Source organism: Chiloscyllium punctatum, chromosome 6 (genome assembly GCF_047496795.1).
Source record: "Chiloscyllium punctatum isolate Juve2018m chromosome 6, sChiPun1.3, whole genome shotgun sequence".
In the NCBI taxonomy this organism is placed as follows: domain Eukaryota; kingdom Metazoa; phylum Chordata; class Chondrichthyes; order Orectolobiformes; family Hemiscylliidae; genus Chiloscyllium; species Chiloscyllium punctatum.
The window spans coordinates 16199797-16208364 of record NC_092744.1 but is presented as its reverse complement, the minus strand read 5'-3'; positions in this window follow the sequence as shown (position 1 = coordinate 16208364).

Genomic DNA, 8568 nt, shown 5'->3' with positions numbered 1-8568 from the left:
ATGGCTGAGCCTATGGTCTTGATCTTTGAGTCATCATTGTCTACAGGTTTAGTATCAGAGGACTGGAGGATTGGAAATGTTCAAGAAGGGCAGTAGAGATGATCCAGGTAATTAGAGACCAGTGAGCCTTATGTCTGTTGTAGGAAAAGGTTTGGAAAGGATTATAAGAGATAGGATTTATAATCATCTTGCTAGTAACAATTTGAATGGAGGTAGTCAACATGGTTTTGACAAGGGCAGGTCTTGTCTCACAAACCTCGTTGAGTTTTTTGAGAAGGTGACCAAGCATGTGGATAAGGGTAGGACAGTTGACATGGTGTACATGGATTTCAGTAAAGCCTTTGATAAGGTTCCACATGATAGGCTTTTGGAGAGAATGCAGAGGCATGAGATTGAGGGTGATTTAGCAGTTGGATTAGAAACTGACTTTCTGTAAGAAGGCAGTGAGTGGTGGTTGATGGAAAATATTCAACCTGGAGTCCAGTTATTGATGTGCCACAAGGATCTGTTTTGGAACCACTGCTGTTTGTCATTTTTATAAATTTTATAAACTTGCTGGATGGGTCAGCAAGTTTGCAGATGACACTAAAGTCAATGGAGTGACGGAGAGTGTGGAAGAATGTTGCAGGTTTCAGGGAGACTTGGATAAACTGCAGAATTGGGCTGAGAGGTGGCAAATGGAGTTCAATGCAGATAAATGTGAGGTGATTCACTTTGGGAAGAATAACAGGAAGGCAGAGTACTGGGTCAACAGAAAGATTCTTGGTAGTATGGATGTGCAGAAGGATCTTGGAGTCCATGTACATGAATCCCTGAAAGTTGCCACCCAGGTTGATGGTGCTGTTAAGAAGGCCTATAGTGTGTTTTGTTTTACTGGTAGAGATATTGAGTTCCGGAGTTCTGATGTCATGCTGAAACTGTACAAAACGCTAGTGCAGCCTCCCTTGGAATATTGTGTACAGTTCTGGTCGCCCCATTACAAGAAGGATTTGGAAGCATTGGAAAAGGAGCAGAGGATGTGGGCTGGTCTGGAGGGAAAGTCGTATGAGGAAAGGCTGAGGGATTGGGTCTGTTGTCATTGGAAAGAAGAAGGCTAAGATGGGATTTAATAGAGACATACAAGATGATTAGAGGATCAGATAGGGTGGACAATGAGAGTCTTTTTCCTAGGATGATAATGTTGGCTTGTATGAGAGGGCATAGCTGCAAATTGAGAGGTGATAAATTTAAGGCAGATGTCAGAAGCAGGTTCTTTACTCAGAGAGTGGTAAAGGCATGGAATACCCTGCCTGTCAACGTAGTTAGTTCAGCCACATTAGGGGCATTTGAACAGTCCTTTGATAAGCATATGGATGATGATGTTGGTGCAACATTGAGGGCCAAAGGGCCTGTTCTGCATTATATTGTTCTATGTTCTATATTCTATCATTCGGGAGCACTCAATTAAAATGCACATCTTGGTGCTTGTCAAAGGAGAAGCATATCCCCTGGCTTTTATTGATCATCCCTGAATTCATCCTCGTTTATTACATTGTCATAACAATATCTTCATTCAAGAGAGAAATCTGAATATTGGTAATCTTCTAATGGTCGCCCCTCCAACTCTTTATAACCACCTCCAAATCACACCTCTCCAACACTTCAGCACTCTTTCAATATTGATGTCTCACAGAACCCTATTTTTTGTTACCCTACCATACTTTTAGCTGTCTAGTGTCTAAGCTCTCAAAACCTCTCCCTAAACTTCCCTGACTCTCTCTTTCCTCCTTCAAAATGTTCCTTAAGATCTATGTCTAACCTTTACATCATTTTCTCTCACATCTCCTGATTTGTCTCTCTGCCCAATGCTGTTTGATGACACTGCTATGAAATACCTTAGGAACATTTCAATATAGTTAAGGCACTATATAAAGGTGCCTGTATAATTAAGCACTCTTTATTTAAATATACTGTTCTGACTCACTGGGGAAGTGCACTGGAAATCAAGCACTGCTATTTCTGAATCACTGCAAATGTTAACATAGAATTATAGAATGCCTTCAGTGTGAAAAGAGGCCATTGAGTCTGCATTAAGCCTTTGAAGAACATCCCACCCATACCCAGCCTCCCCATTCTGTCCCCGTAACCCCACATTTACCATGGCTAACCTGCGCATCTTTGGACTGTGGGAGGAAATCAGCGCACCCAACAGAAATCCATACAGAAACTGGGAGAACATGCAAGCTCCTCACCGATCCAGTAACCCAAAGCTAGACTTCAAAGCAGGTCCCTGGTGCTGTGAGGCTGCAGTGCAAACTGCTGAGCCAACATGTCACCCACAAAAAATGAATTTATCAAAGTAAGCAGCATTTTCAAGTTAGCTAGCTGATACCTTCACGTTGTCAGACAACATTTAATACAAAGTACATTTACTGCATTATGATAAACAGCTTCTAACCAGAGATAAACAATTATGGGATTTCAACATGTCATCTACTAGTTAAGTCTCTAACCATGTACGCAAACCTGCTGCACATATAAGCAGGCAGACTGAGATGACAAAATAAAATTGGTGTTATGGATAGAGTGGAAATAAAGTACCGGGGAGACAGATCAGTGACACCAGCCCTCAAGGTTCAGTGCAGGGGCCCCTTTTATTACAAAGCAAGTAATTCAGTCTTCCATTTTGTATCTGCACTAACCCAATATGCAGTCAATGAATGAGTGGGCTATACATCTACTGACACTACCTTATGGGCAGTGAGCTGGAGGCAGAGCTTTGTGTGACTTAAGCAAGTCTAATTAAGAGCAAAAACCTTTTAGCAAATGGACAATTTAGGCTGAGCACTGCAATCAGACTGCTGAATCTACTTACAAAACAATCTGCAGCAAACAGAATTCCAAATTGAAACTGCATTAACATACCTGAACAAAAGGAAACTGATATCTCAAATGAAATGCAAAAAAGCAGAGGACGTTGAGGCAGAAGTAGCCACTCAGCATATGGAGCCGGCTCCATCATTCATTGAAATCATGGCTGATCTGAAAATCATGAACTCCACTTTCCTGCCTTTGTCCTATTACCCTTTATTCTCTTACTGATTAAAAACCTTTTCACCCCCCCCTTGAATGTACTTCAACTCAGCCTCAACAGCTCTCTGTGGTAAAGAATTCCAGAAATTCATTACCTTCTGAGAAAAGAAATTCCTCCTCATCTCTGTCTTAAACGTGCATCCCGTTTCCTGAGATTATGTCCTCTGGTTCGAGCCTCTCCCAGAAGGGGAAACAACTTTTCCACATCAAAGCTATCAAGTCCACTAAGAATCTTATATGTTTCTAAATTCCAATAAGTACATGCTCAGTGAATGCAGTACAGCAAAAGCAGTGAAAGAATGCAGAAACTGAAGGAGAGCAATCTGCAAATTATGTGTTAGAATCAATCCTGTCCAATTACAGTGATAATCTCTAGGCGTGAATTTCCCATTTATTTCCATTATGGGTCAGGGTATGGCATTGTGACATGTAGCCATAAATGAGACATTTTCACACCTTGTTTTAGTGTTAGTTGTCCCTGGGCATTTTTTTTTTTCCTTTTCCTTCAAGTCTTGTGAGCCAGTATGTAACTGTCCAGTCCTTTTAGATTAGATTACTTACAGTGTGGAAACAGGCCCTTCAGCCCAACAAGTCCACACCGACCCGCCGAAGCGCAACCCACCCATTCCCCTACATTTACCCCCCCCCCCCCCCGCTACCTAACACTATGGGCAATTTAGCATGGCCAATTCACCTGACCTGCACATCTTTGGACTGTGGGAGGAAACCGGAGCACCCGGAGGAAACCCACGCAGACACGGGGAGAATGTGCAAACTCCACACAGTCAGTCGCCTGAGTCAGGAATTGAACCCGGGTCTCTGGCGCTGTGAGGCAGCAGTGCTAACCACTGTACCACCGTGCCGCCCTTTTCTTACTGACATCAGTTTAATCAGCAGAAATACAGACTCTAACCTTATACCTTTAATGCATTGTCTGAGCGAGATGTCACCTTTTTTTTACAAAACTTTAAGTTATCTCGGGAATGTGACATGAAAGAAGTTCTGGGATTTACATATTAATGAATCGAAACCTGCAACTCATTCTAAACATTGAAAGATTTAACAACAATCTCGGTTTGTTCAATATATCACATCAGTGTATGACACTATGATCTTTTGCTATAAATTCTGTGTCTTATGATCTTACTTTACTAGCTACCTGATGAAGGAGCAGCACTCCAAAAGCTCATACTTCCAAATAAAACTGTTGGACTATAACCTGGTGTTATGTGATTTTTAACACTGTCCACCTCAGTCCAACATTGCACCTCTGCATCGTGACATAAATTATGGGTGCAGTTTGGGTTTCCATCGTAGTTGTGTCTGACTGAAGCTTTGTTTGACAAAGGCCCTGTGAAGTGTTCTTAGTCCAATATAAATTATAGAAATGACATTTGCTGTCAGCTAACTTGAGAAATCCCCCACCAAATTTTCTCCAATGGAGTTCTACCATAGAAATGATCCAGAGGCTCTACACCAAGGGAGTGTTTGAATCCAGCCACTTCTAGAGACAAGGAGCAAGAGATTAATCCATTTGATGCCCGCTCACCTGGAATGAGGTGATCATTCTTGTTATCAAAAGATTTGAATAATCTCTTAAACAAATTGCATTGATTATTGTTAAAATGGGACACTTCTCATACAGCACAAAATAATAACTTTCCTATTTATTGGTATTCTCATGAATTGCCTTAATGAGGGCATTACAAAAAACTCTAAGGAAATGTATATTTTTTTTCAGCCATACTCAAGACTTGTGCCATCAACTGAAGATGCTGATGAATGGCATCTCACCTAATGCCAATGAGGTGAAGCCACAAATCATACCTAGCCCACAGTCTGTGCCGGTTTCATGTTTAAATCAAGGAAGTGGCACAACTGTTTTCAAAGTCCAAACTCCCTCCCTCCCCCCACCCCCAACCTCAGCAGTTGTAACATTTTCCACTGTTCTTGCTGCCCCATTCCAACTTGCTGAGGGTTAGATTAACAGCGAATTGGTTTGTTTAGGTCTCACTGTGTGAACTTTCACAGCATTGACCGAGGTGCACTGCAACAAGAATCAGATTTTCAGAAGAAAGTTTCAAGCTTATATTCAGATATCATTTTAGGAAGGTGAATAGGCACACATGCAGTTGTGTAAAAGCTTGTAATGCACTGAACAGACACCTGGATGCAGAGGTCACCATGAAAGAGAGGCAGACAATGAGGGCCCAGGGCCCTCCATGATACATTGCTTGTCTGTGTCAATGGATAGAATCACAGAAGTGTTATAGTGCAGATGGAGGCTATTTGGCCCATCGTGCCTATACAGGTTCTATTACCATTAGCCAAACCCATATCCCCACATATTATTTCTATCCAAATAATCATCCAATTCCCTCTCGAGTGCGTCAGTTGAACCGGTGTCCAGTAAATTTACAGGCAATGCATTCCAGGCCCTAACTACTTGCTGTATGAAAAAGGTTTTCTTTTCTCACATTAACCTTACTTTAAGTCTGTGCTATCTTGTCTTTATATTTTCAGAGTAGGAACAGCTTCTCTCTATCTACTCCAAGAGGCCAGCTCAAGATTTTGAAAACTTCTTCACTCATCCTCCTTTTCTCCAACGAGAACAGCCCCAACTTCTTCAACCTGTCTTCATGGGTGAAGTTTCGCATTCCTGAAACCATTCTCGTAAATTGCTTCTTCCCTGTCTCCAATGCATTCACATCTCTCCTATAATGAGGCACCCAGAACTGTACACAATATTCCAGCTGAGGTCTAACAACTGTCTTACTCAAGTTCAACATTATCTCCCTACTTGTCAAGGAAATTACTTAGTCTGAGGCTTCCAGTCTTGTTTCAAGAAGCTATACTTTTAGTGAATTCACAGACAGTCTGAGATAGTCTCCACTGTCTAACAGCGGTCTCTTGAGCTGAACAGTCAGCCTATACTTTTACAATGTTACAAACAAATTTGCTTACATTCTGTATTTCACAGTAATTCAAGATAAAGATAAGCACAGTGCAGCTATCGTCTTGACTCTCAAGGATAGAAATGCTAACGAACTCAGGAAGCATCCCTCATAATGACCCAATGATATACTCCCTATATTTCATTAAATTATAATTACACAATCTCAGTCTTTATTTCCAGCCTTATTTCTCCATGAAAGCGAGAGGCTGAAAGCCAAGGTAGCTTTTAGCTTGGTCAAGTATCCCATCATGCAGCAGTACGCCAAGTTCTTCCTACTTCCATGCTGCTCTTGTCCATATTAATAAAGCCGGAAACACTGTATGCTTCATTGATTTATCTCTCTTCACCAGCCCGGTCATCTTCAACAACCTGTGCACATACACATCCAGGTGCTCCACCCCCTTAAGAAATGTATCTCCTGTTTTATATTGTCAATCAGTGTTCCTCCAACTAAAGTGCATAGCCTTACCTCACTTCTTTGCATTGAACCTCATCTGCTATTTTGACGTCCACTCCAATCAATGTGTAAATGTCTTTGTCTATCAGTAAGGAACAGGAGTTGATAGGGACGTGACCCAGGAGGACGTCCTCCATCCTGCTTGCCTCTCTCTGCACTGGCTGCCTCCAAGTTCACCACTGCACTGTCTCTTGTGCAATCGCATCTTTAAATGGAGGAACTCAAGAAAAGTGGCAAGTGGCACTGTGTAAATGGACAAAACTGCAAGCTGCTAAGTCCCCAGGTCCTGATGGTCTTCTTCCTTGGTCTTAAACAAAGTAGCCAGTGTGATAGTTGCTATGCTCATTTTAGTTTTCAAAAGTTCCCTAGATTTGGGGAAAGGACCATTTGATTGGAAAATAATGAATGCATTTCTAAACGTATTCTAAAAGGGAATGAGATTCGAAGCTGGAAGCATTCAGGTGTATATGTGCACAGATCACTGAAGGTAGCACAACAGATAGCAAGAATTGTTAATAAAACCTACAGTGTCCTCAGCTTCATTACACAGAGGACAAGAGCAGAGAGATGAATTTGAACATGTGCATTGTTAGAACTCAGCTTGAGTATTGTGTACTGTTGTACAGTTATACAATTGTAGATAGGTTCTTGATTAGTGAGGGAATCAATAGTTATGGGGAGAAGGCAGGTGAATGGAGGGTTGAGAGACACATCATACATGATCAAATGACAGAACAGGCTCAATGATCTAATCCTGCTCCTTTATCTAACGGCCTTATCAAAGCCATATTATAGGAATGATGTGAATGCTTTGGAAAGAGTGCAGGAGCAACTTAGTAGAACCATTTACTACTAACAGGGACATCTAGCTAAACTGCTGTTATAGGACTCAACTATTATGTAAGAAATAACGAGACAGACAGAGAGTTCAAGATAATCAGTCAGAGTTGCTATGGTGTTGTCAAAGAAAAATCATGTTTAACCAAATTATTAGGCTCCTCTGAAGAAGTAGCACATGCTATAGATAAAGGAGTACATATGGAGAAGATGTTCATGCTTCCAAAAGAATGAGAAAGTATAGATTTAAAGTGATGTTCAAATGAAGCAAGGGTGATGTGAGAAAAAGCAGCAAGTAAGTGGGACATGAGAGGCATGGCCTGGAAATATTATTGGGGGGGGGGGAGCGGATTCAATTAAGCTATTCAAGTGACCATTGAAGATTATTTGGATAGAAATGGTATGCAGGAATTTGGGGAAAAGGCAGGAGATGGGAACAAGATAATAAAATCAGTGCAGGCCTGATAGACCTCCTTCTGCATCTTAATTCTGTGATTCTGTGAAAATTTACTAGATTAATACAACAGATGGGCAAACATATAAGGAATGTTTGGATATGTTAGGTTTGTAATGATTGGAGTTTAAATGATTAAGAGCTGATTACTTGAAATACAATACAACTCGTTTATCCGAACATCGATTATCCAAAGTTTGGATTATCCGAACAAGAGCTCAAGGTTCCAATGGTTGGATAAACTGTGTTATCCAAACATTCAATTATCCAGATATTCAATTATATGAACAAAATACTCGCGGCCCGTGTTGTTTGGATAATCGAGGTTGCCCTCATTAAGTGCTAGAATAGGCTTAAGGGATAGAGTGGTCTACCCCTGCTCCCTGATCGTGCAATGGCAGGTACTGTCCAGAGTCATTGACCAATATTTATCCCTCAACCAACATTGTTGGTTCTGCCACATTTGCTACATTACAACAGTAGCTGCTCATCAGGTGTTTTCTCTTAATTAGCTGTAGAGGGGTTTCCAGAGTTGGTGGATCACCTTAAGTAACCAAGGTATGATTTTAAAAACCAAAAGAACTACAGATGTTGTAAATCAGAAACAAAAACTAAAATTGCTGGAAAAGCTCAGCAGGTCTGGCAGCCTCTGTGGAGAGAAATCAGAGTTAAAGTTTCAGGTCGAGTGACCCAGAGGAAGCAATTCTGCAGTTTCTGTTTTAGTTTCTGATTTAAAAATTTATCAGTTTGAGGTTGAAAATGGACGTACTTTATTATTCCTGTGCTTCTCCT